Raw genomic sequence first — 24,399 nt, 5'->3', positions numbered from 1 at the left:
TGTTCTATTGTGCTGAAAAATGAAAATGGGATGTAATGTAAATGGAATGTTTTGCCTGTAATGTATAGCAATACAGTATGTACAATGGCCTCTACTTGGACCCCAATTCATGCAGGGTGCCTCCTTCATCACCTACCGTCTTATTGGCAACTGTCAATGAATGTATTGGGAAGTCATCTTTGGGTTTTTTTTCCACAATTAGGTACTGACTTTCAAATTAGGTATTTTTTTCTAATTTAAGGGATGATTTGTCCCACATACTTACTTCCAGGAATATTGGCTGCTATCATTTTAATTATTCTCTCTCTCTATCACACACACCCTGTCTCTGTCTCTCATACACACTTACATATCCCCTTCCCACTGGCATGATTGTCAATACCGCATCAATAAGCTTATTGATTTCACAACTGAATGCAGATGTGGTTAAAATGAGTCCCCATCCATAGAAAATGCTATTGGTTTGCTCAAGTTAACATTATTTTTTTCTTTCTGCTTTGGTTTGAAGATGAAAATCATGCTGCGTAATGGTTCAGCTGCATATTCAGAAACAAGGAAGACTAGGGGTGGGCAAAATGAAAGCAATCTGGCAGGCTCTTTTCTAACACAGATGCCATAGCTCAAACTCCACTGCCACTGCAGAGGCTGATTTAAATCTGGGATCACCCAAATCATGTGTTAAGGGGAGGCTGATAGATGATGAAAAACAAACGGAAAAGATCAGATCAGTTGCTAGTGAAAGTAACACAGGGAAGAATAGAATAGAATAGAATAGAATAGAATTCTTTATTGGCCAAGTGTGATTGGACACACAAGGAATTTGTCTTGGTGCAGATGCTCTCAATGTACATAAAAGAAAAAGATACATTTGTCAAGAATCATGTGGTACAACACTTAATGATTGTCATAGGGGTCAAATAAGCAATGAAGAAACTATCAATATTAATAAAAATCTTATTAGTAGGTGACTGATGTTATAATTGGACTTGAAGCTGTATTATTCATTGCATTGTTTCAACGGCATTTACTATACCACCCTTCAGAGCAACACTTATGGACAAAAATTAGGAAATGAGCTATTTATTTATTAAATTCAAACCACCCATCTCACATTCATGACTCTGGGCAGTTTACAATTAAGTTATAACAATGCAGAAGAAAACAACCATTTAAACTATGCAAAATATTAAAATAATTAAATCCATGCAATACTGTTAATGGTCTTCTCTATTGATAAACTGCAGGGTTGACCATACTGTTAGGCAGAGGGGGCACCTGACAAACCCTCGGAAGCTGCAGAAGGACCAAACTAGATGAACTCAGGCTCCTCCTGCACCATCTGGTCTAGTTGGTGTCGTCTTGTCCAGCATAAGATAAATTGCAGATAGAACCAGCCCACACATATTTTATGGTTTGTTCTGGGAAGGGCCAGATACCTCTCCAAATGCAAATTCCTTCCCACCAAAGTGTCCTATGATTGAAATGGTCTACAAATCTTTTAAATAAAAATTAAAAATATAAATAATTTTTAAGGGGCAAAATGGATACCTTATTAACTTCCCAGTTCTCAATTGTTTGGTTTCATTCCTACCCTCTCCAGCGACTTTATAACATCACTGGTGAAATACCATTTGGCCTTGGAAGGACAAATTCTGCTTCAGGGCTCTTTTATGAATTTTTATAAGTTGAATTCTTTAAAACTGTAGTCCATGGCCACATATTGCAGATAATCTGTGATAAATGGTAGTAGTACTATATTATGTAAAACAAGCCTGGTTGTTTACTAGACATCATTCCTGGGTGTCTATTGAAGAAAAAAAATATGTGTGTTACTTGTTTCATTAGTCAAAGCATTATTGATTGATTGATTGATTGGATTTATATGCCGCCCCTCTTCGAGGACCCGTGGTGGCTTTGGTCATAACTGTGGTAGCTTTCTCTTCAGTTTTTGGGATCTGGACAAAGATTGAAAGAATCACAGAGCTGGATAAATCCAAATTAAAGCATCCCAGATTACTGTCTAGTAGTCTCTGCTTGAAAATAGCAAATGAAGGAGAAGTTGCCATATCTCCAGATAATTGGTTTTCTTTCCCTTTTCAACCTGAAGTTCATTTTGTCTCAAGGAGGACACTAGAGGACACCAGTTTCTAAAAACTTTATGATGGGTTTGCAAAACCAGATCCAGCACATATAAACACGTTCTGTAACATTCCATGGGCATGTATCTAAAACAAAGGAAACAGCAGGTATTTATAATCAAGCAACAAGGAAGTACAAGATTATAAATGTGGTTGGTCACAAATTAATTATAAAAAGACTGTTTTGAAACTGTCTTTTTATAATTAAGTAGTTGATTACCTGACATTGCTTGGGTATTTATTCATCCCATTCTTGTAGTAGACAGAAAAAGGAATGAATTATATCTGTAGTGTCAAATCAAAGCAATTTTATTTACAGGGTTTTAAAAACGTAAGGACCTTATTCAAATCTTAGCTACGGAGCATGTGAACAGCTGGGGATTTAGAAGCGCTATCTCTTAGAAGCTGCCTTTGCCACCACCCGTTTTACCATTTCCTCAAACTGGGCCTGGACCTGGAAAATAAATCCCTGAGCTGTCCCATGCTGCACCACCACCACCCCTGCTAAAATAGGCTGGGTCTGCTCTCTGGCCTTCATATCTGTTTCATCTCGGTTGGAGTGGTCATGTCCTTCACACAAAGAGTTGGGGCGATGGACGATCCTGGGAATACGGGTCACCATGGTGGGATGATCCACTTAGGCCGTGGCATGCTCAATCAAAGGCCTCTGTACTGGCCTAATTAGGCTCCCTTTGCTTTGTAGGCCCACTGTCTGAGGGACGCCTAGGCCTGAGTTGCGACAAAAGATGATCCTGGAAACACAGGCCGAAGCTATTCTCTGTGAGATTGGGCTGCCGCGGTGAGGTGGGGGTGAGCAATATGCTTATGCCATGGGACACTTACTGAAAGCCCTCTGTACTGGCCTGATCAAACTTCTTTCACTTCGTAGGCCTACTGTGTGAGGGAAGCCTAGGCATGAGTTGGTGCAAAGGATGATCCTGGGAACACAGGCTGAAGCTATTCCCCAAAAGGTTGGGCTGCTGCAGTGAGGTGGGGACGGATGATCCACTTAGGCGATGGCATGCTCAGTCAAAGACATCTGTACTGTCCTATTCAGGTTCCCTTCATAGGCCTACTGTGTGAGGGAAGAGGCCTCTTCAGAAAAGCACTGAGCTAGGCTCAGTGTACAGAACATGACCGTTGTTCTGAAAAGGATGCTAGGGGTATCTTACCCCGCAGTATTATTTATTTGTTTGTTTATTTGTTTGTTTGTCCAATACACAATGAGGGTTTTAGTGGGTATACACATAGTAAAATACATGAAGAAGGTTATAGAGGAGATACTCATAGTAAAACATATCTAAGAAAGAATAGAAGAGAATATATAGGAATAGAACATATCAATGAAAGAATAGAAGAAGAGATATAGGGATAGAAGAAAGGTATAGGAGATATAGGAGAGCAATAGGACAAGGGACGGAAGGCACTCTAGTGCACTTGTACTCGTCCCTTACTGACCTCTTAGGAATCTAGATAGGTCACCCGTGGATCATCTAAGGGTAAAGTGTTGGGGGTTTGGGGATGACACTATGGAGTCCAGTAATGAGTTCCACGCTTCGACAACTCGGTTACTGAAGTCATATTTTTTTACAGTCAAGTTTGGAACAGTTAATATTAAGTTTAAATCTGTTGTGTGCTCTTGTGTTGTTGTGGTTGAAGCTGAAGTAGTCGCTGACAGGCAGGACGTTGCCGCATATGATCTTGTGGGCAATACTTAGATCTTGTTTAAGGTGTCTGTAGTCATATGTGTACCAAATTTGGTTGAAATTGCTCGAGGCTTTCCAGAGTTATTTTTGGAACATACATACGTACATACAGCTGTTTTTACATATATAGAAGATATATACATCGGTTGCTAATCTGGCACCACTAAACGTACCTGCTAAATGTTAAACCTTCCACTGGCTATTCTTACCAACTTTTTCCCTAGGATCCTAAACAAAATATAACCTGGCTCAAAAACAGTAACCCTTGGAGTCCTAGTGGATGATCACTTGAATATGAGCTAGCGGTGTGCAGCCGCTGCCAAAAAAGCTGATACAATCCTGGGTTATATAAGTAAGGTGCATAGAATCAAGGTCATGGGAAGTATTAGTACCACTTTATAAAACCATAATAAGACCACGCCTGGAATCCTGCAACCAGTTTTGGCCACCATATTACAAAAAGGTTGTTGAGACTTTGGGAAAAGTTCATAGAAGACCAACTAAGATGATCAAAGGCCTGGACAGTAAAATATATGAAGAAGGGCTGCAGGATTTGAGTTTGGCTAGTTTAAAGAAAAGAATTAAGGGTGACATGATAGCAGTATTCCAGTATTTGAGGAGCTGCCACAAAGAAGAGAGAGTCAAGTTACTCTACAAAGCACCAGAGGTCAGGATAAGAAACAATGATTGGAAATTAACCAAAGAGAGGAGCAACCTGGAATCGAGGAGAAACTTCCTAACAGTGAAGACAATTAACCAGTGGAACAGCTTGCCTTCCAAAATCGTGGGTACTACATCACTAAAAGTTTTAAAGAAGAGACTAGACAGTCACTTATCTGAAATTGCATAGGTTCACCTGCTTGAGCAGGGAGCTGGATTAGAAGACCTCCAAGGTCCCTTCCAGCTCTATTCTATTCTAAAATACAGAAACTATTCTTAGGTACCTTCAGTGGTACCTCTACTTACGAACTTAATTCGTTCCGTGACCAGGTTCTTAAGTAGAAAAGTTTGTAAGAAGAAGCAATTTTCCCCATAGGAATCAATGTAAAAGCAAATAATGCGTGCAATTGGGGAAACCACAGGGGTGGAGGCCCTGTTTCCTCCCAGGAGTTTCCTAGAGAAGCCCCACACAGGTTTCTCCCCGCTTTTTCCAGCCCTGTTTCCTCCCAGGAGATTTTATTTATTATTTATTTATTTATTTATTTATTATTTGGATTTGTATGCCGCCCCTCTCCGAAGACTCGGGGCGGCTCACAACAAGTGAAAAGCAATCCAATACATAATCCAATTAATTAAAATATTGAAAAATTTAAAAAAACCCATATACTAAAATACATACACACAAGCATATCATATATAAATTCAACGTGCCCAGGGGGAGATGTTTAGTTTCCCCATGCCTGATGGCAATGGTGGGTTTTGAGGAGTTTGCGGAAGGCAGGAAGAGTAGGGGCAGTTCTGATCTCCGGGGGGAGTTGGTTCCAGAGAGTCGGTGCCGCCACAGAGAAGGCTCTCCCCCTGAGGCCCGCCAACCGACATTGTTTAGTTGACGGGACCCGGAGGAGGCCCACTCTGTGGGACCTAATCGGTCGCTGGGATTCGTGCGGCAGAAGGCGGTCTCGGAGATATTCTGGTCCGATGCCATGAAGGGCTTTAAAGGTCATAACCAACACTTTGAATTGTGACCGGAAATTGATCGGCAGCCAATGCAGACTGCGGAGTGATGGTGAAACATGGGCATACCTAGGTAAGCCCATGACTGCTCTCGCAGCTGCATTCTGCACGATCTGAAGTTTCCGAACACTTTTCAAAGGTAGCCCCATGTAGAGAGCATTACAGTAGTCGAACCTCGAGGTGATGAGGGCATGAGTGACTGTGAGCAATGAGTCCCGGTCCAGATAGGGCCGCAACTGGTACACCAGGCGAACCTGGGCAAACGCCCCCCTCGCCACAGCTGAAAGGTGGTTCTCTAATGTGAGCTGTGGATCGAGGAGGACGCCCAAGTTGCGGACCCTCTCTGAGGGGGGTCAATAATTCCTCCCCCAGGGTAATGGACGGACAGATGGGATTGTCCTTGGGAGGCAAAACCCACAGCCACTCCATCTTATCCGGGTTGAGCTTGAGTCTGTTGACACCCATCCAGGCCCCAACAGCCTCCAGGCACCGGCACATCACTTCTACCGCTTTGTTGACTGGGCATAGGGTGGAGATGTAAAGCTGGGTATCATCGGCATATTGATGATACCTCACCCCATGTCCTTGGATAATCTCACCCAGCGGTTTCATGTAGATGTTAAATAGCAAGGGGGAGAGGACCGACCCCTGAGGTACTCCACAAGGGAGAGACCTCGGAGTCGACCTCTGACCCCCCCACTAACACCGACTGCGACCGGCCAGAGAGGTAGGAGGAGAACCACTGAAGCACAGTGCCTCCCACCCCCAACCCCTCCAACCGGTGCAGAAGGATACCATGGTCGATGGTATCGAAAGCCGCTGAGAGATCGAGGAGCACCAGGACAGAGGATAAACCCCTGTCCCGGGCCCGCCAGAGATCATCCATCAACGCGACCAAAGCGGTTTCCGTGCTGTGACCGGGCCTGAAACCTGACTGCTGGGGACCTAGATAATCGGCTTCTTCCAAGGACCGCTGGAGCTGGAGTGCCACCACCTTCTCGACAACCTTTCCCATAAAGGGAAGGTTGGAGACTGGACGATAGTTGTTAAGTATGGCTGGGTCCAGGGAAGGCTTCTTGATTCCTAGAGAGGCCTCATGGAGGTTTCTCCCTGCCTCTTCTGGTTAAAATTTCGGAGGCTCGGGTTTGTAAGTGGAAAATAGTTCTTGAGAAGAGGCAAAATAATCTTGAACACCTGGTACTTATCTAGAAAAGTTCGTAAGTAGAGGCGTTCTTAGATAGAGGTACCACTGTACTTGCTTCTAATGCTTGCTAAATATTTGCTGTCATAGCCCAAAACATTTATTAAAATTTAAATGGCTTAATTTCTTTCACATTTCTGTGTGACATTCTTTCAGATATTTGAATAAGATTATTCTACTCCCCTCAAGTATGTTTTTCAAGGTTAAATGTATACAACTCTTTCGATTTCTCTTTATAGTTCTTGGGTGGCAGTCCTCTAATCGTCTTTATTGTCTTTTACATCTTTAGGTTGTCTTCTTGGCCTTGTCCTCAAGTCAAGAGAATTCTTCCATTTAAATGAGCTGACAGAAATTGATTGAATCCCTAAGCAAAAATGCTTAGTCACTGGTATGGCATCATGCCTCACATTCGGAACAAAGTGACCATTCAGCATGTTTCCAATCTTTAGCATTTTCCTGACACTTGACTAATCTCTTAAATTTCTTTTGGGGTGAGGTCATGGTGATGTCTCTGGGGCCAAAATTAGGAACCAGGACATCTCTAAATAATGGCACATGTGCCACTTTAAGCTTTAGGCCCCTAAGGTCCTATGATGTAAGCAGTCTTAGAAAGAAAAGCTTCATGACAGTTAAGATCAAGAAAGAAACTCCTTGGCTCCAATCGCCCATTAGAGAGAATCCTGGCCTCCTCCCTCTTTTCTTTGAATTTAAGTTCTTCTGGAAGGGAAATGTAAATTGAAGAGCTTTTTGGCTCAACAATAGCATCGATCAGATCAAAAGAGCAGAGGTAAAACTGAAAGGCTTTTCTCGTTTTCCCTTTCTCTTTAGCTGTACTTGCAAATTCTCTGATGGGGCATGTACAGAATTCTACTAAAATAGCTGGGATAAAAGCTGTGTTGTTTGTTTATGGAGGGACAACAATATAAGATATAATTGGTCATGTGTAATAGAATGTAGTCCAGATTCTCAGGAGGGAGGGGCTGCATTCCAGAAGAGCAAGAGACAACAAACGTTAGGTAGCTTGTTTGTGAGAAAGAAGATCAAGGCAGCTCCACCCTCAGATTTTTCATTGTATACGTTTAATGATGCAAGTAGTTTGCTTAAGTTTAGCAAAATTTCCGTCTGTAGGTGAGGAACAATAAAGGAAGCTGTTTTGAAGTGCCTTTCTTGAGTTGTAAAGTCTGACACCATGTTCATTAAGATCAACTTGAACTTCACTTTGACCTTGAAATGAAAGATTTTAACGTATTGCAGAGAACGTACTATTCTCAATCACATGGGTAGTTTCAACTTCTGGCAAAAACACATTTCTGCACATTCCTCTTCTTTCTCAATAACTTAGTCACATGCCTTTCAACACTTTTAATCTGTTTTGCTTCTGGATTAATACATCCACTCCTTGTCTAGATCTCCTTTGTAGTTGTTCTCAATTATTGCTCCCAACTGTAATAATTAATCTAATCCAGTGGTGAAATCCTACCGGTATGCCCTCGTTCAGCAGTGCGAGGCTCTGTCCACCATCTCAGCCATCACCATTTTCTTGTTTTTAACTCTCTGCGCATACACAAAGCCTTCTGAGCATAGGCAGAGGGTGAAAAAGCATGTGTGATGGGGGCACATGCGCACTTGAACCAGTAGAGAAGGTAAGTAAATTTCACTGCTGATCTAAGCATTTTATTAGTAATGCTTTAGACCAGTGTTTCCCAACCTTGGCAACTTGAAGAGATCTGGACTTCAACTCCCAGAATTCCCCAGCCAGCATTCGCTGGCTGGGGAATTCTGGGAGTTGAAGTCCAGATCTCTTCAAGTTGCCAAGGTTGGGAAACACTGCTTTAGACCACGCATGCCACAAGTGACATATGGAGTCATATCGGAGGGCATGAGAGTCATTGCCCTATGTCAGCTCCAGCATGCACGCACGCGCTAGACAGCTGATTTTTGGCCTTGAGGAAGGCCGTTTCGCCCTCCGGAGACTTCAGGGAAGCTTCCCGAAAGCCCCATAGTGCAAAAAACTGCCCAACAGGCAAACCGGAAGGAAAAATGGACTTCTAGTTTACCTGTTGTGCTGATTTTGCACTCCAGGGCTTCAGGAAGCTTCGCTGAAGGCTCCGGAGTACAAACAACAGCACAACAGGCAAAACGGGAGTCCATTTTTTTGAACTTCCAGTCTGCCCGTTTGGCTGTTTTTCCACTGTTCCAGGTTTTAGTGAGGCCTGTGCGCATGCATGGGGATAGAGGAGGATTGTGCGCATATGCAAGGCAGCACGGGGGGTGGTGGTGCACGCATGGGGGAGGGAATGGGTGTGAGTACATGCATGCATGCTAGATATGCACACACACCCTTTTGGCACATGAACAAAAAAAGGTTCACCACCACTGTTTTAGACTGTTTTGAATCTGTTTTTTGACCATATATGCAGTCAACACACCAAGGCTCCAATACTTAATTTTAAGTTTCTTACCTGTTCCTGCCTTAGTCTCTTTTTGTAGGGAGGAAGACAAATGGTTCTGCAAATATCTGCAGAATTCAGGCCTCAGTATTCTGTAACAAAGCTTTAAAGTGATTTTTATTTATTCACAAATATAAATTGTTATACTTACCACAAGGTTGCATATTTGGACAGGGAGTCATTGCTCACAGTCACTCATGCCCTCATCACCTCGAGGTTCGACTACTGCAATGCTCTCTACATGGGGCTACCTTTGAAAAGTGTTCAGAAACTTCAGATCGTGCAGAATGCGGCCGCGAGAGCCATCATGGAGCTTCCCAGATTCGCTCACGTTTTTCCAACACTCCGTGGCCTGCACTGGCTGCCGATCTCTTTCCGGTCACAATTCAAAGTGTTGGTTATAACCTTTAAAGTCCTACATGGCATCGGACCAGAATACCTCCGGAACCACCTTCTACTGCACGAATCCCAGCGGCCGATAAGGTCCCACAGAGTTGGCCTTCTCCGGGTCCCATCGACAAAACAATGTTGTTTGGTGGGCCCCAGGGGAAGAGACTTCTCTGTGGTGGCCCCGGCCCTCTGGAATCAACTCCCCCCAGAGATTAGAACTGCCCCTACCCTCCTTGTCTTTCACAAATTACTTAAGACCCACCTGTATTGCCAGGCATGGGGGAATTGAGACAACTCCCCCAGGCTTTTACATTTGATGTATGGTATGCGTGAGTTGCATGGTTTTTAAATGATGGGTTTTTAACTGTTTTTTAATATTAGATTTGTTTCCATTGTAACATTGTTTTATTGTTGTTGTGAGCCACCCCGAGTCTCCGGAGAGGGGCGGCATACAAATCTAATAAATTATTATTATTATTATTATTATTATTATTATTATTATTATTATTATTTCAGGCCTCATCAAAAGAACATTATTTTTTGAGAGGAAGACAGCCGGTGGCTCTCGTGTCAAAAGTGTCACACTGGCCTTACATGTGTGTTTTCTATTCTAAGGGCATCCCTTTTTTATTTAATTTTATATGGTGGTGTTATTTAGCTAGCACCAAAGAAACCACTAATGGCTATTCCATAAGCATTGTAGCCTTTGCTGACTATCTGTGATTTGTCTGTAGTAAACATATTTTCCCATTTTAATACATTAGCAAAAAGTTTATCATCATCATCATCATTAATTAGATTTGTATGCCGCCCTTCTCTGAAGACTCGGGGCGGCTCACAGAATGTGGCAGTGGCAAACCTGGGGCTCTAATACCCCATCACTGTTGCACAAAATAATTCATCTTATTTCTGACAGTTTGCATTACTTATTGATAAGGAGGCAATGGTGCAGGACGTGAACTGACTGTATTTATTAAGAACAGTATGAACTCATCTGCCCTGGCACAAAGAAGGAACAGACTGCAAGAGATAACTCCCCATAACAATAGTAGCTTCACCTTTTAAAATTAATACCAAGTTCCTGACAAAGGTCTCATTATGGTAATGGAAGATTGTAATCTGATCTTTCGGAAGATATTGCTTCTGCTCTGTATTGGCTGTTTTGATCCCAGGTCAGATTAATGATTAAGGAGAGGCCACGCTAACAGACATGTTGCAAAAATTATCTACAAGGATCAATTAGTCTATAGATTCTTTGTTAAATGCTCATTTTAGCAATATCTTAGATGTCAGAATTTTGTGTCTGCCTCTAGACAGACTAGTCCATATTCCAAGTGCAGAGAGACCAGAAGTTAAGCTCTGATAAAATTTGTTTGTGTTGTTTCTAGAAGTAGTTTCTCTAGAGGCACAAGCAAGACTTCAACTTATACATTTTCAAATACAAATTTGTGATTCATAAAGCAAAGGACTGAATACCTTAGTCAATGGCAATAAGTACATATAGTTGTTACCTCTGCCTAGGATTTTTTTTAAAAAAGTGGTAGAGTATAGTACATCTTAAAAGAAATATATTGGAAAATTATTAATCGCTTTAAAGTCCAGGAAAAAAATATCATAAAGGTGGGTGGATTGGATGGACGGATGAATTTTGTGGAGAGAGAGAGAGAGAGAGAGAGACGGAGGGAGAGAGAGGATGGACAGACAGACATTTCTACAGTTAACTGGACAAAGCATGAATGGTTGGTGGTGATCTCAATACATTCCCTAGATTCTGAGGAAATAACCAAATTCAATTTAAAAATAATGGTGTCACCTGAGTGTTTCCACTGGTGATTCCCCAAATACAGCAGGCACTCCTCATCTGGTTGAATTGCCATGTTGGGATGGAATGTGCTAGAAACACAACAGAAGTGGCTGTCAGAAGTTTTCTGCCTCCCTGCCTTGCAATGGGCTTCAGGGCTTTTCGTCTCTCTTGTCCAAATGAAACATTTTCTTGTGTTTATTACTTATATGTTTTGACCACTACATATGAAGCACTGATGCAAAAAGTCACTTGAAATGTCATTGTTTGAAATAATATTACTTTTATTATATGCAGTGCAATCTGGCATGGGGATCACATGCCTAGAAGATGAATTACACTGAAGTGAGTATCTGAAATCTTGGCTGCAATGTTGTGTTTCTTCTGCTCATACTTAGCCTCCCCCTCCAACACCCATTCTCTGGGAAAGGAAAGTTCAGCAGTATAGGTCATGTTACTTTTTAATCTGATGCTGAGAATTGTTTCATAGAATATTTCTACAGTCCATAGATTAATTTGCTGATGGCATAGAGGTGTTTAGCCTCAGAGGTGTTCCCTTCCTGATAAATATGTTTTTCCATTTATGGATTAATAAATAAATAGTTGTTTCCTGGCTTAGTCTCAACAATGCCTGAAGAAATATAACATTTGTGTGTGTGTGCAAAATTAGCATTATAGCTACTTGGAACTCCCTCTTAACAGATTAACAGATGGAAGGGACCTTAGAGGTCATCTCGTCCAACTTCCTGCCCAAGCAGGAGACCATACTGATACTTATATGCTGCCCTGAGTCCTTGGAGAAGGTCCAATTAATAAATAAATACATAATTTCTGACAGATGACAATCCAGTCTCTTCTTGACAACTTCCAGTGATAAAACTTCCACAACTTCTGAAGGCAAGTTTTTCCATGGGTTGATTATTTGCACTGTCAGGAAACGTTGGATCTGCTTGATTAAACAAACAAAAACAAACAGAAACAAACAAACAAAGAAAAACAAACAGAAACAAACAAAAAACAAACCAAAAACAAACAAAAACAAACAAACAAACAAACCAAAACCCTCTCCTTGTTCAGTTTCCAACCCTTACTCCTTGTCTGGTCTTCAAGTGCTTTGGAAAATAGCTTGACCCCCACCTCTCTGTGACAGCCCTTCAAATATTGGAATACTGCTATCATTTCTTCCAGGTCTGTCTCTTCACTAGACTAACCATGTCCAGTTCCTGCAACCATTCATGTATGTTTTAACCTCCGGTCCCCTAATCATCTTGGTTGCTCTTCATATAGGTTTAAATCTTTGGGATTCACTTCTGTTTTTCTTGAATAAATGATTAGCCATTTTAGCAAGATATTATAGAAACCTTTTAGTAGTTTGAGAGCCAGAGAGTGAAGGTCAAAGCTGAAGTCTGTCTTTGACTTGACAATCATCATAGCAAAGGTAGTAATTATCTGATGGTGCTCTATCATGTCCTATATAAGTCCTTATCTATACTGATTATTTCAAGATAGAAGACAGCAGTTCCAATACAGTTACCGTAATTTTGAATGAGTTTTTTATCTAGTGACACCTTGATTACCTCTGGCAATAGAAACATCATGGTGAATTTTGATCTGATTCCTAATACCTCTTCTTCTCCTTCTAAATCTTATGGTTCCTCCAACATCGGACCTCAATTTTTCCTTTACATTAGTATTTCTAGATTTTGCATCCAGAATTCAGTTTCAGTTCTGAAATTCAAGTTGAGCCTCATTTCTGACAACTCTCTAGTTGTTAAACTATGGAAGATACTAACATAGTTTAGCCCCCATCAAATGAATGTTAATCCTATGTAATATAATTTCACCATCAGTTGGTTCTCAATTTTACATATTAAACATCTAATTATTGGCTTGTTTAAGAAACAAAAATATCCAATGTCCAAGTTATTTATGTCCAAGATAGAGTCCAGGTGGCACAGTGGGTAGAGTGCAGTACTGCAGGTCACTAAAGCTGACTGCTAGATCTGCAGGTCAGCGGTTCAAATCTCATCACCAACTGAAGGTTGACTCATCCTTCCATCCTTCCGAGGTGGATAAAATGAAGACCTGGATTGTGGGGTCAATATGCTGGCTCTGTAAAAAAGTGCTATCACTAACATGTTGTAAGCTGCCCTGAATCTAAGGAGAAGGACAGCATAAAAAAAATCGAATAAATTAATAATAAACAAATGTTTCTCCTCTCTTCCCTTTAGTTGCTGTGGTTGGGAATTATAGAATTTTCCCACTATATTAACTGGATTTTTTTTAGGGAAAAAGTGAAATATATTTATGGTGGTAATTCATTAGTATTTGTCAAGTTCTCGTATATCATTGTAGGAAGTTAACCAAAGCTTTCTATGATAACATCATATTTTCTCATGGCTTTTTGTAGAAAGAAGGGTTGATAGAATTTTATTTACATTTGCTTATTAAATATTTTTTCCTATGTGAAAAGACAAATATTTCTAAAGAATCTATGAAGGTTCCATCTGAGTTTGTCTACCATTAGCCATAAAAACATGGGAAAGAAATTAGTACCAAAAGGCTCACAATTCCCAAATAACCCAACATCATCAATTCCAAAAGCTTGTTCAATTGTTCAACAGCATAATGTCTTAGCAGTGTACACTGGGAACCCATTCCTAGAAGACATGGTATCTTCATCCTCATGTCCTGAAGATTTTAAGAGCAAGGTTGACTGAGGCAAATATAGTAGCTACTGTGAATGGGCATGAAGCAGTTAGAGAGAGGTTCTTTACCAGCTGAATTTTTCAATCTTTTTGTAACAAATATATAGCTTTTCATTATCTCTTCTCTTTATCTCATTCCCATCCAGTTTTGTCCCCTCTCTCTTTCTGCTTTTTATTTCCTGTGCAGCTGCTGCTTCCTCTTACCTCATATCCATCCTGTGTTAGCATTCCAATTAACATCTAAGCTTAAATCAGAGTCTAAGGCAAATACTTCCTCAAAGTTCCAATTTATTCTTAGAGCCATCTTGGCACATCTCTGGGGAAACCCGGATCTGATTTCCTCAGGATTTCTACTTCCAGGTTGCAGTTCATTCTCCTGTCCCACACCCACAAGTTCATCACATGGACCACTAATCTTCTGCCACCAGGTCTGTACACCCATCTGCTTCCAACCTGGTGCTGACAAAAAATGACCTTGAAACTCTAAAAGGAATTTATTTTGTCTACCTCTAACTCCTCATGCAACAGCCCTTCCCCTCTTCCCACAGCAAGAAACATTCCAAAAGAACATAGCATAATGTGGCAGGCCAGAACCTCCAAGCATTCTGGCTTCGGCCTGACATCCTGATGTTCTGGGAGGAGGGAGGGTTATTTGACAACTTACAACTCCATCGTCTCCATTCTGACTTACCTATAGTTCATAAAATCATATACCAACATGTTCTATCTGTTAATGACTACTTCACCTTCAACCACAACAACACACAAGCACGAAATTAAAATAAAATAAAATAAAATAAAACAAAACAAAACAAAACAAAACAAAACAAAAAATAAAATAAAATAAAATAAAATAAAATAAAATAAAATAAAATAAAATAAAATAAAATAAAATAAAATAAAATAAAATAAAATAAAATAAAATAAAATAAAATAAAATAAAATAAAATAAAATAAAATAAAATAAAATAATAAAATAAAATAAAATAAAATAAAATAAATAAAAAAAATTTGAAGGATGGGATGGTATTTTGTGCATTTCGGTGAGCATGAGTCAGAATTCATCTCCCATATCCACTATAGCAGCATGTAACCAAGGTTAGAGATACTAAGACGAGCCTGTAGTTTTAAAACTGCTGCTATGATATTATCACATCTTCAAATCTTTTATCTGATTTTGGTGAGATGGCTTGGATGATTTTTGTTTTGTTTTGGTTCCATTGTAGCATCAGGAATATATAGAAGATAACATGAATTTTTTGTTTTCTTTGTGGAATGAGGGGTAAAATGTTTTTCTGTTTCTCTAGGAAGCCCTAATCCAGAGGTGTCAAATTTGCATTGTCATGTTGTCATCAAGTGATGTATCGTGAATTTTCACTCTTCGCTAAAATGGAGTGGGCCAGAAGTGAGTTCGGACCAGTTCGGACTGGTTTTATGGAACATTGGTAGTAACTGGGCGGCTTGGGTCACTAGAATTGTCAATGACCCAGGCCTGCCATCCCACCCCAACTGGCTCTCTCAGTGGCACCAAAGGTGCTACCTTTTTGTTTTTTTGCTTCTGTGCATGTATAGAAACTGTTTTTTCAGCACTGTGCATGCACATGTCTGTAAAGCATGTGGCATGCCCACGCGACATGTAAAGGAGTGAACCGACAGCAAAGAAAACAAGAACCCATCTCTGGAGTGGGTATGGCCAGTGCATGACGCATCAGCCCCACAAACTGGTTGTTTGATGCTCCTGCCCTAACTCATACAACTCAGAAGGTAGTGTAGTAATTTAATTACATTTTTTGCATTCTTCTCTTGGCCAACTGGAGTGAGCAGAGATTATCTCATGTTGATCTTGATACCTTTGACATATTTTGAAGCCAGCAGAAATAAAGACAATTGTACATTGCTTTCAGGAAAATCAATGAAGTGGGTGTGTCCAAAGTACACAATTGCAGAAGGAATAACTATCGTTTCATCGTACAATTCAATCTCAAATGCTACTTGGACTTCTTTTCAAATCCTGTAAACAAAAATGTACAGACAAAAGAGTTTGCTGGGATTATTGTGTTGTGCTAAACATTTGGACACTGAATATATTCCCAATCTGTATCTTCCTTAGAGTGAGATATTTTTTTAACTGTTCACAAAGAGATGCCCCCAGGACTTCCCTTTGCTGGAAAAATAAAATTATGCATTTGTATCTTTTAAAACGAAAGCGTGGGTATGGGTAAATTGGCAGCATTTGGCCCGGAAGTGTAAGGCCTCAGTCATGCAGTTCTTGATAAATGGGTGGAATCTCCAGGAAACTGGTGAATGTCCAAGTAATTTGGAGCAGAGAAAAGAGGTAGAGAGATACATTGCAGTTTAACAAAAAAATGCCATAAGTTTAATTTCAGTATTATTATGCTCGTGCTTCCTTTTATTTCTATGTACATTTTGGAAAGCCTTGCAGCAAACCTCAGGCTATGCAAGGGTATATTTTTCCTCCCTTGTTCCTTTGCTCTGCTGAACCATAATATTACCTTGTTTTTCCCAAAATAAGACATTCCCTGATAATAAGCTCAATCAAGCTTTTGAGTGCATGTCAATAAGGCCAAGCATTTATTTCAGGGTTCAAACAAAGAAAGAAAAAGACAGGATTTTGTATATATAATATTTGAATTTTTAAAAAGCTTTTCTCTTTAAAAAAAAAAAATTGATTTCATGTACCTTGTGAGATTGATCCGCAGTACAATTTTGGTAGAAGGGAGGGGGGAAAGAGGAGGAGGGAAGAAAGACTGTAGGTGGTGACAACAGAAATTCCAAAGCCACTATCCCAAAACAGAGATCGGGATAGGATACAAGGACCCAGGAAGTTTGAGACCTCTAGACTTATCCGTCCTATAGGTTTCAGCCTCTGTACAGGTTGAAGTTAATGAGTGTAATGTCAGAAATAGGTTTATTTCTTGAAGTAATATTACAATGCAAGAAAATGGTCTGTAACCATAGGAAAGACTGATGTAAGCCATAACCAATATGTAATCATGGGCTTATTAACTGTGCTGCAACCTGATTGGCTGTAACCTATATAAAAGAAATAACACCCTTGCATGGTTAGTGGTTGGCGGTTTGTGGTTAATGGTTAGTGCTTTGTGGATGATTGCAGTGGTGGATATAATAGTAATTGTATGCTAGTATTGTGGATGGTTTGTTATAGTGGTTAAATGTAAAGATGATAGTTTATTTAGAGAAACATTTTGCTAAGAAGAATAAAGTATATTTTTGCAAGAAAGCCTGCTGCAGTGTTTTTCATTGAAGACTTCATAGAAACAAAGAAGATTGACGGCAGAAAAAGACCTCATGGTCCACCTAGTCTGCTCTTATACTATTTCCTGTATTTTATTTTAGGATGTATGTATGTTTAAATTCATTTACTTTGGATTTACCAACCACGTCTTCTGGAAGTTTGTTCCAAGCATCTACTATCAGTAAAATAACATTTTATCACATTGCTCCTGATCTTTCCCCCAACTAACCTCAGATTGTGCCCCAACATGTAACATGTGGTACTCCTGTCTGCAATGCAGACATTTTGCTTCACCTGTTTACTTGCTAAATAGACAATAAACAGTAACAATAAAGTAACAGTAACAATAAACCTTGGTTCACAGCCAAACTCAAGCAGTTACGTCATTCCAAAGAGGAAGCCTACAGAAAAGGTGATAGAATGCTGTACAATCAGACCAGAAATATATTAACAAGGGAGATCAGAGCAGCAAAAAGGAACTACTCTGAAAAGCTAAAGAATCAATTCTCAACAAATGAACCAGCAAACATGTGGAAAACTCTCAAAAACATCACCTGTTACAGCAAACCACCTTCCCAAGCTGAAGGAGATCAGCAATTGGCAGATGACCTGAATGTGTTCTACTGCAGGTTTGAAAAGAAACCTCAACCACTTATGTGCACAACCTCCATCCCAGACACACCAACAACAGCTAAATCTTCTACAATTGAACCCATCCCATTGTGTTTACAACCCCTAGTGATCACAGAAAAGGAAGTGAAAGATCTATTTCTCAGACAGAAGCCTGGAAAAGCACCAGGCCCAGACAAGATAACTCCTTCTTGCTTAAAAGTCTGTGCTGACCAATTGGCCCCCATCTTCACCCAAATCTTCAACAAATCACTAGAGTTGTGCTATGTTCCTTCCTGCTTCAAACGCTCGACTATCATCCCAGTGCCAAAGAAACCCTCCATCAAGGAACTGAATGACTACAGACCAGTTTCTCTAACATCTGTAGTTATGAAAACCTTTGAAAGGCTAGTGATGTTCCATTTGAAAGCCATCACGGATCCACTGTTAGACCCCCTGCAATTTGCATACCGAGCAAATAGATCAACAGATGATGCTGTTAATATGGCTCTACACTACATCCTTCAACATCTTGAATCTCCAATGACCTACGCCAGGGTCCTCTTTGTGGACTTCAGTTCAGCATTCAATACCATCGTACCGGACATTCTCTTAACCAAACTAAATCAGCTAGCGGTACCTGAACACACTTGTAAGTGGATCACAAGCTTCCTAACAGACAGGAAGCATCAGGTGAAGCTAGGAAAAATCACATCAGATATATGTACAATTAGCACAGGTGCCCCCCAAGGCTGTGTACTCTCACCACTTCTCTTCTCTCTATACACTAATGACTGCATCTCATACGATCCATCTGTTAAACTACTGAAGTTTGCAGATGATACAACAGTGATCGGACTCATTCGAGACAATGATGAATCTGCATACAGACGGGAAGTTGAACAACTATCCTTGTGGTGTGACCAGAACAATCTAGAACTGAACACACTCAAAACCGTAGAAATGGTGGTAGACTTTAAGAGAAACCCTTCCACCCTTCCACCTCTCACAATACTAGACAACACAGTATCAACAGTAGAGACCTTCAAATTTCTAGGTTCTATCATATCTCAAGACCTAAAATGTTCACCTAACATCAAAAACATCATCAAAAAAGCACAACAAAGAATGTCCTTTCTGCGCCAGATCAGGAAGCTCAAACTGCCCAAGGAGCTGCTGATTCAGTTCTATAGAGGAATCATTGAGTCTGTCATCTGCACCTCTATAACTGTCTGGTTTGGTGCTGCAACCCAACAGGACCGACACAGACTTCAGAGGATAATCAGAATTGCAGAAAAAACAATTGCTGCCAATCTGCCTTCCATTGAGGACCTGTATACTGCACGAGCCAAAAAGAGGGCGGGTAAAATATTTACTGACCCCTCACATCCTGGCCACAAATTGTTTCAACTCCTACCCTCAAAACGTCGCTACAGAGCACTGCACACCAAGACAACTAGACACAAGAACAGTTTTTTCCCGAACGCCATTACTCTACTAAACAAATAATTCCCTCAACGCTGTCAGACTTTCTACTAAATCTGCACTTCTATTCTACTAGTTTTTCTCATCATTCCTATCACCCATTTCCTCCCATGTTGACTGTATGACTATAACTTGTTGCGTATATCCTAAGATTTTTATTAATATTGCTTCTTCATTGCTTATTTGACCCCTATGACAATCATTAAGTGTTGTACCACATGATTCTTGACAAATGTATATTTTATTTTATGTACGTTGAGAGCATATGCACCAAGACAAATTCCTTGAGTGTCCAATCACACTTGGCCAATAAAATTCTATTCTATTCTATTCTAAAGTAACTGGCATTTAGACAACTTAGATCAGGGGTGTGAAACTCATGTCATCACGGCAGCATCAGATGATGTATTAGTACTTTTTCCCCCTTCACTAAACTAGGCATGGGCGTGGCCAGCACATGACACATCCAGCCTGCGGGCTGGGAGTTTGACAGTCCTGACTTAGATGTTCTGTTTTACATCTAAGAAAAACTGAAACACAGAGAATTCAATTTGTTACCAGTCATCTCTCTTAGTGCGGTTTTAAAATTCTGACTTTGTGATAAGACATTTTCAACAGACACAATAGTACCTTTAATTTTACCTGAGTAACAGAATAATTCACAAGAGAGAAAGAATTTGGGAAGAGCTTGGACTTGATCACGGGATCAATCATTAGGTAAGTATTTATCATCATCAACAGTTTGTTCTACCTAGCTGTAGCAAGCTTTAGCTTTCAAAAGTTTCATCTTTCATCTTCAAGACAATCTCTAAGTCTCTGAGTTGATGGAAATTCTAGGTTGGCCTTCTTAACCTGGTCCCTTTCCCACAACCTCCAAAGTATTTATTTATTTTTTATTTATTTATTTTGTCCAATACACAATTAGGGTTTTAGAGGGTATATATCTATATACACATAGTAAAATACATGATGAAGGTTATAAAGGAGATACTCATAGTAAAATATATCTAAGAAATAATAGAAAAGAAGATATAGTAATAGAACATATCAATGAAAGAATAGAAGAAGAGATAGGAATAGAAGAAAGGTATAGGAGATACAGGAGAGCAATAGGACAAGGGACGGAAGGCACTCTAGTGCACTTCTACTCGCCACAAAATTGTTCAGCTATGGGATATATTATCTGGGTCTTATAGATTAATATAGATTAATATTCAAATACCGCTGGAAGATACTACATTATAATAGGATCCTTTTCACTTGGAGAAATCAGTGTAACACATAACCCAAACACTAGAACATATATGTTACTTGCAAACAAATAAGTTATTTCTTCCAGAAAATTTAGATGGTCTGCTATTTAAAAGATAACCACATTATAATCTGCTACATCTCTTCTGTAAATGTTGAAAGCCATATTTATTGAGCCACAAACTCTTCACATTCAGGCTGATCTACTGAAGAAACATTGACAGGACATGGCCAGAGAACACAGTGCATTCCACCTTCCCTATTTGTCTGCAGAAGTTTATTTTCCTGGGAAGCCTGCTATAGCTGCTCTATCATGATAACAGCATCTGCTGTTTTCAAGCTCATCATAATCAGAGGCCCCCTTGGGTTGCCAGGCAGCAAACGGATGGCTGAAACACCCATTGGGAACCCATTACTCAAGTCATCCTGCGGACAGGATTGTTCACATTCTGCTGCGGATATTTACAATCACAGCTGCTGAGATGGTATTTGCAAATTTGTGCTGATTTGATTAGCTCGTTTGATCGTCATTGCTTCTAAGAGAAGGCTCTGGCCATAAAATTACGTTCTGCTGCACATGTGACTCCGTTTAATGGTGTATCGAAAGAATATTATGTTAATATCTTACAGATGAACAAAGAATCGGAATATTGTAGGGGCCAGTAGGAGACCATATGGCGCAATCAAGAACTGTCATTCCCTATGGTCCCAGGCAATTTATACGCAATGCAACCCCAAGGAAGGCAAAAGACTATCAGTTCACACTTATCTGAATAACTTCTCTATGGCAGTGACCACATTTAATTGCTAGGACTTTCATCTGTGTTGCTAATGTGCTACTTAGTTGCAGTCACTATCAGTATAGTGTACATGTTGGAGGCATCATTTTCACCCAGAGTCAATATGGGGCTTTTACAATAATTGCCAAACACCAATCAGCTTTACATGGAGAGGTAAGTAGGAAAGTAAACAAAGGAAGGTAAGAGAGTATATAGTTAACAGCTTTGTATTTGCGGAGAGTCTTACTAGCTGCACCTTGAATACTTAGCAAAGCATTAAGTCCTCTGTGGCAAGCCCTCGTTCACTCTATTTTAAATAACCAAATGATGTCCATTCATCCTGGGAAATTGAAGACAACTTAATTTGTAATACAGTGGTACCTCTACCAGTGTTCCCTCTAATTTTTTTTTGGGGTGGGCGGAAAAGTATAGTGTCTGAGCGGCAGTCCCTTCGGGACTGGGCGGCACAGAAATATTAAATAAATAAATAAATGAATGAATAAATAAATGAATAAATAATAAACAAACAAACAAACAAACAAATAATTAAAAAACCCACCCTGTTTTGCCTCAGAGAATTTCAAAATACAATACTGTACTGTGTGTCTATAACAGTGAGCTCATAATAGGGAAACTCTATCAATATCAAAATGCCACTTAAATAGTTGAGCTAGTTTCAAACTAGATTTTGATTTTCTTTCTCTCTTCCTTACTCCCATTCTTTTTCTTTTTCTTCCTCTCTTTTTTCTATCTGTTTCTCTCTCTTCCTCTCTCTCTCCTTCCCTCTCACTCTTTCCCTCTTGGCTTCTGGGCAGGTTTGGAAAACTCTGAGTTGATGATGATTTTTAAGTGAGCGATTGCTCACTGCTCAGCTTAGAGGGAACTATGACCTCTACCTAATAATGCCTCTACTTAAGAACTTTTCTAGATAAGAACTGGGTGTTCAATATTTTTTGGCCACTTCTTAAGAGCCATTTTCTACTTAAGAACCTGAGCCTGGAAAAATTTCCCAGGAAATTTGAGAGCGGCACAAAGGCCCAGCCAGTTTCCTGCCATTCCCCCTTTAATCCCAGCCATCTTGGGCTTTTCTGGGCTGCTGGAAGTGCCTTTTGGTGGCACTTAAGGAGGCTTTGGCAGTCCAGAGTGAACAAAGCATTTTCCTTTCTCTGGGCACTTGGAGAGGGAATAAACCACTTTGCTGTGGTGACTCTCTCACGCTGCCTCCCATACACCGGGCGCGAGGTTGTGTCCCGGAGCGTCTGGGCAAAAGTCAAAAGGGGGCACTTCTCCCTGGCCAGATCAACTCAGCTTCAGCCAAACCGAGGAGTCACCACAGTGAAGGAAAGATCCCGGCTACAAAGCGAGTGAGCGAGAGGAGAGGGGAGCCCTACAGCATGGGAAGGAAGAGGAAGCAGGTAGCAGCAGCAACAGCAGCCACCTTTCAGTCAAAGGAGCAGGAGGTTCCCCCCTCTCACCCGCCTGGGTTTCTCTCTCTGGCGCAGTGTATGGGAGGCAGCCCCATGCCAGGTATATGGGAGGCGCATGCTCCTCCTCACTGCCTCAGAGTCCCTCTTTTTTTAAAAAAAAAAAAGCCTTAAAGTTTTGAATTTTTTTGATCCTCCTCACCTCACCTTCTTCCTTCGGCAGTGACTCTCCTCCTCTTCCTCCTCCTCCTCCCACCCAAATTCTTAGCTTTTATTTCTTTCTTAATGGGTTTGCACACATTATTTGCTTTTACATTGATTCCTATGGGAAAAATTGCTTCTACTTACAAACTTTTCTACTTAAGAACCTGGTCACGGAATGAATTAAGTTCTTAAGTAAAGGTACCACTATATACCTATTCCTTAAATTTAAGACTTTAAGACCAAAATATGGAGGAACAAATTCATATTTATGCTTTTCATTCTTGCTCTGCTGGACTCAAATGAGTGAGAGTTTAATGGAGGAAAACTGCATAGCACCATCATTCCAAACTCTGGTCTACCTACCCAGTTATTTCTTTACGTAAGTTACATCAAGAGAGAGGATGGTAATATTAGCCTGATGCTAGAATAGAGCATAGAGTAACAGGGTTGGAAAGGTCCTTGGAGGTCTTCTAGTTCAACCTCCTGGTCAAGCTGGATACTCTCTGCCAGGGGTGCCCAACATAAGGCCTGCCCATGATGTGGTTGGATCTGGCTTGCAGGGCTATCCTGGAAAATATAAGGTGCCAGCCCCTGTCACTTTGCCCTGGTCTATTTTCATTACTTTGCCCTGGTCTACCTGCATTGCTTCTGTCAAATCTACCCATGTTGCTTTGGCCCGGTCAACTCAATGCAAAGAGGAAACATCAGGCCAGCGTGGCTTCAGTCCCGTCTACCCAGTACGCAGAGGAAACATGCCAGCAGTTTGGGGAGTAGGGTCAAACTGGCCATGCCCACCCAGTTGGCCATGCCCAATGAGTGGCATTCAAGCTGGCCATGCCCACCCAGTTGGCTACATTGACTCAGTCAGCCTCACCTACCCCACTCCCCCCCCCAAGGTCAACCACAGCCCTGATGTGGCCCTCAATGAAATTGAGTTTGATACCCCTACTCTATGCCATGCTGGGCAAATGGTAATCCATTCTCTTCTTGAAAACCTCAGTGATGGAGCACCCATCCCATAACTTCTGGAGGGAAGCCGTTCCATTAATAGCCAAGGGACCAACCCAAGAGGAATGACATGAATGACATGGTTTCCCAGGCTTCTCTTCCCAAGATTAAAATGCCACCTCCTGGGGTTTTCCCCAGCAGTAGCGATACTACTCTTGATAGATTAACATCTATGGATGTTTCTGCTAGAAAAAGTGCCCCCTTTTCCCATGGCATCCTGATTTATTCCAGCCTGCAGTTCTGGAGCAATGATTGACTAAAAACTCATCCAGTTATTTTCATTCAGCATATTTC

This window comes from Erythrolamprus reginae, chromosome 2 (genome assembly GCF_031021105.1).
Source record: "Erythrolamprus reginae isolate rEryReg1 chromosome 2, rEryReg1.hap1, whole genome shotgun sequence".
Classification (NCBI taxonomy): Eukaryota; Metazoa; Chordata; class Lepidosauria; order Squamata; family Dipsadidae; genus Erythrolamprus; species Erythrolamprus reginae.
This window is presented reverse-complemented; position numbering follows the sequence as displayed.